Raw genomic sequence first — 8,584 nt, forward strand, 5'->3', positions numbered from 1 at the left:
AAAACAGGCCTTATGAAGAGATGCTGAGAGCCATGGGACTCTTCAGCCTGGAAAAGCGCAGGCTCAGGGGTGATCTGATGGCCACCTATAAGCACATCAGGGTGCTCACCAAGATCTGGGGGAACATCTGTTCACCAGAGCGCCCCAAGGGATGACAAGGTCAAACGGTCATAAACTACTACAAGACCGTTTCAGGCTGGACATAAGGAAGAATTTCTTTACTGTCCAAGCTCCCAAGGTCTGGAACTTCCTGCCATCGGAGGTGGTTCAAGCGCCTACATTGAACACCTTCAAGAGACATTTGGATGTTTATCTTGCTGGGATCCCATGACCCCAGCTGACTTCCTGCCCTTTGGGCGGGGGACTGGACTCGCTGATCCTCCGAGGTCCCTTCCAGCCCTAATGTCTATGAAACCTATGAAATCTATGAACTGCTTGGGGGACAGGGCCACCAGTTGAGAGTGCAAGAGCCATCAATGCCCTGCAAGGCCTTCTTGGCTGCAGGGGATGAACCGCCTGGAAAGGAGCCTGCAGACACCAGAGAGGGCACAAGAAACCCATGGACCCTACTGGATCTTTGCACCAAAGGCCCCTGGAAGCCCATGTGGTGGTGCAGCAGGTCCAGTCACTGCCAGCACGAGTGGCCATGGCGGGCCAGCTCTGGAAGCTGGGCAGGTGCCACCAGCAGTGCTCAGGGTACATCCCAGTCTGCCCAGCACCAAGGTCTCAAGGCAGATAGTCTACAGAGGCTTGGGTGGCCTGGGCGGCCTGCCCAAGGCCACGCGGAGTGGGCAGCGCCCTTGGCCCCAGGGGTCTTTTGTCACCTTCAGCGGCTCAGAGATGAGGCGTGGAACAGGACTGCCGGATCTCTGGGAGCTTTCCAGGGCAGGGATGCTGGGCAGAGCTGAGCATGGAGGGCTGCAAGCCTGACCCAACCAGGGACCCCTAATGATCTGTAATCACTCAGCAAGGTGTTGCTCAGAGCTCAGACAATGATTTGAAAGACCGTCATGGTCTCCGCTTGCCAAGAGAGGGCGCCGGCCGCCCGCAGACCAGCAGGACGGCTCAGAGAGCCATGCCGATAGGGTTCATCCAGGGCTGGCTGGGAACTAGCTGGATTTCCAGCTAATAAAGCAGGATCAGCATATCGCAGCCATCTGTTCGGCTCCTGGCTCTAGGGCCACTGCCTGGACCCCACTACGGATGTTGTCATGGATACGAGACTATTTAAAATGCCAGAGAGCAAATTGCATTTCTTTCCCTCGCCCCACCCCAAGGCCCATGCTGGGGCTGGGCAGAGCCCCCCCAGCCAGCGCCACGCGCAGCCCTTGCAAGGAGTTTGGATCTCGATGCCAAGGCGGGGGCTCGGGCCCTGCTGTTGCTGCAGTGCTGGGGAGTGGCCTGGGAAGGAGAAAGGGGAGGAAAGAGGCAGCGAAAACAGCAGTGGAGTGAGACAGGAAGACGAGGGCAAATGGAGGGAGGAAGAGAAGGGGAAATCGATTGTGGGGGGCGAGAGGACTTGAGGTCAGGGAGGTACAGCCGGAGGGTCCAGGGGGCAGCCCAGGGTGCTGGGACCCAGGAGACCCGCCTTCCCTTCCTGGCTGTGCCACCGGCCCCCTGGGGCCCTTGGCCAAGTCACTGCCCTGCTGGTACCATTCAGTAGTGACCTTCCTTCCTTCCAGACCCAGAGGTGTCAGGACAGGACCCCACCTCAGGGTCTCTGAGACCCCCCACCCCCCCCATAACACAAATAAATAGCTCAAGGCGGATGAGGGTGGCAAGTACCCAGGTGACCAGTGTGTCCTGACCCCCAGGGCTGCCCCGCTGCCTCGGGAAGGGGCAGGGCTGTGTCCTGGGCAGAAGTCTGCTGGGACTGAGGGTCCGCATGGGGCATCCGCTTGGTATTGTGTGGGTAGGAAGGGCAAGAGACAGGACACAGAGCCTGTCTGTCAGCCCGCAGTGCAATCTATGGGGCTCAGGGGCTGAGCCCCTTACAGGGCCAGATAGGAAGTGCCCAGGGCTCGTGGCATGCTCAGGCCTGAGCCTGCTGCACCGTTTCTGGGTGGGATGTTCAGGCACAGACCCTGAACCTGAGATTTCAAACAGCAACATGCCAGGGTAACACGATGCCCATGCATGGGGGGAACTCCCCCCGGCACCCAGTGCTGAGCATAGGGGGAGCTGGTCACTGGACCCTGCAGACTCAGAGACCTCTGCTATCCCAGCCTGGGCTCCCCCAAACACAAGTAACTGTGCTGATGCCCTTTGTCCTGCCCCCAAGCTCCCCTGTGCACTATTCTGTCCTGCAGCACAGAGGTAACCTTCCACCTGTCAGCCCCACTGATACGAAGGGTCCTGGGGAAACGCTGAGCAGCGCCCACAGGGGGAACCCCTCCATACACCACCCCCTGTCCCACCCCCTATACACACTGCCCTTCCCCCATGCCCCACCCTGAGGTGCCTAAAAAATCCGGGCTAAAACAGAGCAACACAATGTGAGATCAGTCAGAGAGGCTAATTATGCAGCTGGGAGTGGCGCTGCTAGCTCTGGCTGTTTAAACGCTTTCAAGTGGCTGTGATGGACAGGCCGGGCCTTGGCAGAGCTGAGGGCTCCATATGGCCGTGTCTGTCATCAAACCAATGTCCTCATCCGGCGATGGGACTGGAGCTTCTCCAGGGCTTTGCTCTGGGATTACTGCGCTTGCATGGGCAGCATCCTGCGCTCTGCTAAGAACACATGTGGAGCGATGCTGGCTCAGCTACAGACAGGGGGCTGAAGGACCCACTTTTAGCCTGTGCCATCGAGGGACCCTGTGTCATGATAGATGATCACCTCTCCGCTTTCCTGGCATCTAGCAGTAAGGAAGGACCCCTGCTCTTGTGTCCAAAGGCTGCCGTCTGGGCATCCCTATTTGGTTTGCTGTCCTGGTATAGGGGGCAGGTACCTGCCTTGTGAGGGACAACAGAGTGGAGAAGCCCATGGCTGAACAGGGCCTGAAGAATGGATGTGCTGCCCCCTCATGTGGGGGCCTGCAAACAAGGAGGGAGGCCCCTGGCCTCTCTGCTGGGGCTGTACCCCCAGGCTGCAAAGGCCATACCTCCTGCTGGGGCTCAGCTGCTTATGACAGAACAGCCTCATGGTGAAGCAGTCCAGGAGGGAGAGCACAGCTGTGCCGGGCAGGCCAGGCCCCCTCTTTGGCCTCAATTCCTATTGAGACCACAGGGTCTTTGAAGCAGGCATTGGCTGGCACCTGGCACATAGCAGCCCTGGTCTTGCTTGGAGCCTGTGGGGGATCCTGGAGCTTGAGCGGACAAACTGCAGCCTAACCCCCGGCTGGCTCTGGTGCAGCCCTATAGGACTCATGAGAGGGGGTGTCCCAGGTCTCTTCGTGGCAGACAGAAAATGTCTACTCCAGACTGGGGGTGCTCAGCCCAGCTGGCAAGGGCACAGACTATGGTGCATGTTAGTATTGCCAAGTGGTAGTGCACAGCCTGGCCTCTCTCCTTCAGGAGGCTCATCGCTTCCTTGCTCACAGGACTCCTGCCTGAATCACAGCTGCCTCATGCCATTTGCTGAGCAGCCCACTGGCACAAGTATCTACCATGGCCATGGGGCTGGGTGTCGCTGGAGGCTTCAGGAAGGCATTCAGCTGAAGTTTAACTGCAGCAGATCCCTGTATTCAAAGCAAGAGGGAAGAACTGGGGGCGGAAGTAGGGAAAAGCAACAGGACAGGCAGGGGCAGTGACTTCCTAGGGCTATCCGCTCTCCATTCATGGCCCCCAGAATCACGTCAATCCATTGACAGGCACCCAGACAGCTCCTGCTCCATTCATATCTGTCTGAAGTCATCTCTGCCACATTCACAGCCCCTGGGGCCAACCCCACTCAGTGCCTGTCTCCCAGGGCCATTCCTGCTCCATTTGGGGCTCCAGGGGCCCTCCCTCCTCCATTCAAAGTGCCCTGGAGTCATTTCTGCTCCACCAGGTCTCCCAGGGCATCCCTGCTCCATTTCTGTCTCCCGGAGCCTTCTATGAACCATTCACAGACCCTAAGGCCATTTCCACTGGATTCACAGCCCCTGGCCCTATCCCTGACCCAGGCAAGTGCACAGGAACTCTTCTTTTGTACCCCCTTGATGTTGCCCCTGCCCTGGGGAGACTTGACTGCCTTCCCCCAGCTGACTGGGGCCCTGCAGGACAGTCTGTGCTTTGCAGGGCACAGCAGGTCCTTCCCTGGGGATGCAAACCGCTCTGCAGTCTGACGGGATCCCCTGGCCCCCACAAGCCCAGGGCATCCCCACAATGCTCCTGGCTGGGTGTGTTGTGCCAGGCTGCTGCCCCTGAGGAAGGGATGCAGAAAGGGGCAGGCTGGAAACCAACTCCTCTCCCACCCCAGCATCAGACCAGGAAGGACCTGTGGCAGAGATGCAAAGGCTTGACCCACAGGAACAAGCATGCGGGAAACAGCCCAAGACCCGCACCCAGGCACTCCCTGCACCTGCCTTTCCCTTCTCCTTGGCAGCTGATGTCCCCAGGAGCAGCCTCTTCTTTTCCAAGAGGCTTCCATATAGTTTGCAGGTACATCTCATGGATGGGAAAACTGAGACAGAGAGCAGGAGCATGGAGCAGGCTGATGGGAGAGCTCAGCACTGAACCCAGCCCCCCACCCCGCCCCAGGTCTCCAGCACTGTGTTTTACCCCCCAGACCCCACAGCCTCCCTGTTGGCCAGCGGCCAAAATAGTGCTAAGACCTGGCCAGGCCTAGAGATGGGGCTTACGGGAGCACAACCCCGGGTACCTGACACGTATCTGTCTTTTGGTCTGTGGCAGGAAGCCTGAGGGGCTCCATAACACCAGGGGGACCAGACCTCCTTGCCAAGGATGCCCCCCATCCGTGAGCTTGTTGGCACAGCGTTGCACTGGGGAATTATACATATACCCAGCTATCTGCAATTGGCAGGGCACTGGATGGGGCACACTGGGTGTGGGGTTTGCCGGGGTCTCCACGGGAGCTAATGGGAAGACCTCTACCAGCTCTTAGCAGTAGTTAGGCTTCAGCCAGCTATGAGTCATAGCAGGCCACCAGGTGGGCCACAGGGACATGACTGGGTGTGACAAGGTGCTAAAGGCTTCAAACATGCCCAGCCGTGGCTTTATCTAGGAGCAAAACCTGCATGTCCAGTACATTCAGCACTGCTGAGTTGAAGATCTTCATTCCCAGAAACCTGAGGCATGGAGGAGGAAAGGGCCCTGCCTAACATCATCCAGCAAGAGCGGGATTAGAGCCCAGTGCCCTGTCAGAGAATCTGGGACCAGCTGGCTGAGGCAACAGCATCACACTAATGCAAAGGGCCTGGGATGTGTGCCCATCACTGGCCTCTGCAGGGTGGCGTCAGGGGACAGGTTCCCTTCTCTTTGCATGGCTTGGAATAATTACTTATCCCAGTGAATGGTGTTGCCCCATGAGCTCCGGTTGGAGCCATGCTGGCTTTTGATCCTAGCTTGTGACTGTGTGCATGGCCCTGGGCAGCAGTGCCAGCTGGGAAGGCATGGGCAGGGGCCACGCTGTACCACTGACCTTCTGGGAGACCTTAGGCAAGTCCCTGCCCTTCCCTGTGCTGTTGATTCTCCTCTTGCCCTTTGTCTGGGCTTTTGAGCTCTTTGGGCAGGGCTCCCTCTCCTTGCATGTCTGCCAGCACCCAGCACAGAGGTCCCATGTCTCTGTCCAGGTCTGAGTGTTACCGTAATGCATGCAGCAGCCTACTGGAAGGCAGCCTGGCTCGGAGCATTAGCTCCGGCACTGCAGCGGCTGAGTGCTGGGAAGGAGAATAAGGGAATGTAAATTTGCTAATTGCCGGATTGACAGCGTGGCATCTCCAAGCTCTATTATTCACTTCCCTGCCACAACTCCCACCTACCAAAGTGCCTCCCCACGCAGTGACTCAGGTGTCTGTGCCCGCCGGTCGAGGCCACTGACGCACCGGGCATGTCTCATGGGCCCTGTGCCAGCAGCTCCAGTTCTCACTGCCTCCATCCCTGCCAGGGCAGGGGAGCCTGGTGTGGGCAGATTCGGGATGAAGGAGGGGGCTCTTGATGGGCAGCTTTGCCAAGTCTCCAGTTGGGATGTGGGCTGCCCTGGGGAGAGGTGGGGGAAATCAAGCGATGTCCTGTCTCTCTTCCCAATATCATGAGGTATTAGAGGCTTCCCATGAGGGTATCACATTGGATTTGGTGCCTGGCAGCGATGGGCAGAGGGGAGAGGGCCATGTTTCATTGAGCTCCAGCTCTGAGGCAGACCAAAGGGGTCTTGTGGTAGCACCTAGGCAGCTGCTGTGTTTCCTGGCTCAGCCCAAAACTCTCTGGAGAGGTACAGCGATGTCCCAGCCAGAAACTCTTGCAAAGTAGGGGCCAGATCCTGTTTGGGCCCCTGCACCTCTCAGCATCTAGCTGGCAGAGACACAAGGAGGAGAAGGCCAAGCTGATCCTTTCAACAACATGTCTGGTAGCAGCGAGGGACTTGCCCCAGACCACTTTCCTGCTAGGCCTGATTGCTTCCCCTTCAGGCCCTGGGAAGCAACCATTTACCCCTGCTGCTAACACCTGCCCCTCTGGGACTCTGTACCTGGGATTTCCGCAGCAAGTCCTGCACCCTCTTGCCCATCCCTGAAATTTTGGCCCTGTTTGAGCCCTGCAGGGCAGATGATGATCCACAGGCTGGATCCAGTGTGTGGGGCTTATGTTCAGTGCCCCGTCCTAGAACATCCCTTCTGCATGGGGAGAGAATGGCACTGGCCTTGTGACCAAGCTGGGGCAAGCGCCATGTCCCCTGTAGCTGGTCCAGGTACCAGAGGCAGCCACCGACTCCTGGTGCCCCATCCTTCCCCCACCTCCAAAAGAGACAGGATACCAGGCCCTGTTTATAGCTCCTTGCCCATCACTAATACGTACCATGCCCCACCTTCAGTCTGGTGGATGACACCCTGAAGAGCACCCGTCTGTCCTGATTTCAGCTTCCCAGCTCCTCTGCAGGAGAAGAAGGAAGCAATCCCATTTTACAGAGAGGGGAACTGAGGCAGAGAGGGGCAGCACCTTCTTCAATGTCAAACTGAGTGGAGGGGAATCACCAAGTCTGGCCCCAAGTCCTGGGCACTACCTGCCAGCCTGGGCAGCAATGCGGGCAAAGAGTAGCAAGGATCAGGCGGTGAGCCCAGAGCATCCAGAATTCGTCATCATGATGAAACCATGGCTGCTTAGCACACTGTCTTCCACCCACCGCTGGAGAGCAGGTGAGGGGCTAGGACTTATCAGAGAGGGCTATGAAGCCTGGACCAGCTTATCCAGGGTGCTGGGGGATTTGGCTGCACTGGCATCTGGCAGTCAAGATGGGATGTTTCCCTAAAAGATCTGCTGGAGATCCAACAGGCATTAATTCAGCTACATCCTTGGGCTGGTGCTAAGCAGGGGTCAGACTACACATTCACCTTGGCCCCTCCTGGCCTCACGGTCCTTGCGACCACCAAGTGTCTTGAAACAGAAGGAAGCTTTTTACCTTGGCACAGGGCTGGTCTGTGAAACTTGTCCCTGGCCTGATGTGCTCAATCCCAGGATGGTAGAGCTGAGAAGTGTGTGATGGTGACCCCCCTAGCCTGGCATGCTGAGCTAGGCTGGGAACTTACAGGGAACAGGAGGGGGTGACGCACTGTCAGCTCTCCTAAATCAGCTCTGAGGAGTTTGACATGGTTCAAAGAGTGGCTACTGGGAACCCCAGTGTGCACAGCTGAGACAGCTGCCACGTCCCCATCATGCCACAACCCACCGGCTCTCACAGCTGACGCAGGAGGCCACAGACTGAGGGCAGAGATGTGAGACCTCCCTGGAAAACCCAGGTGCTGTGGGGTCAGGGTGCACTTGGGGGTGTCTGCGCCACCCCTTTTAGTCAGCTCGGCACTGGGGGGCATGGACACCGCTCAGAGAGATGACGCAAAGCCAGTGTCCCACTTGATTAAAGATCACACTGAATTGTTTCATAAACACATGGGTATTAATTCTGGTTCCCTGGGCAAATTCCAACTTCCCTCCTCCCAACTTATCTACCTCCAGGGGGCTCTGATGGGACTTGACATTCATGTTCACTTTGGGTCCTAATCTCCTACTTAGAGAGCAGCTACGGAGCTAAATGTGGCAGCTGTGGGCAGGGCAATGGGCTCTTTGGTCACTGCTGGCATTTCAGTAGACCCAGCTAAGACCAGGACCATGTCAAGCCCAAGACCCCCCATATACCTTGCCCCTGGCCACCTGACTTACTCCCAAGGGGGTTCCAGTCTGGACAAAGAACGGCCGAAGGGAAGCCTGAGCATCCCCCAAGTACATCCAGGGAACCGAGGCCCACAGAGGTGAGATGGATCCCATCATCCCAGCACTCCACCACACACCAATTCACCTAGGCTTCCTGGTTTGCACCTTAACCCCAGGCACAAATCAGGAGCCTGTCTCTCCAGACAGCACTCAGCAATGACACTGCCACAGACCTCCAGACTGCGCTGGCCTCCTGGGCCAAGGGAGAGTCACTTGCTCAGCGCTCTAG

Source organism: Gavialis gangeticus, unplaced genomic scaffold (assembly GCF_001723915.1).
Source record: "Gavialis gangeticus isolate Ggan-Ray unplaced genomic scaffold, GavGan_comp1, whole genome shotgun sequence".
Taxonomy (NCBI): Eukaryota; Metazoa; Chordata; order Crocodylia; family Gavialidae; genus Gavialis; species Gavialis gangeticus.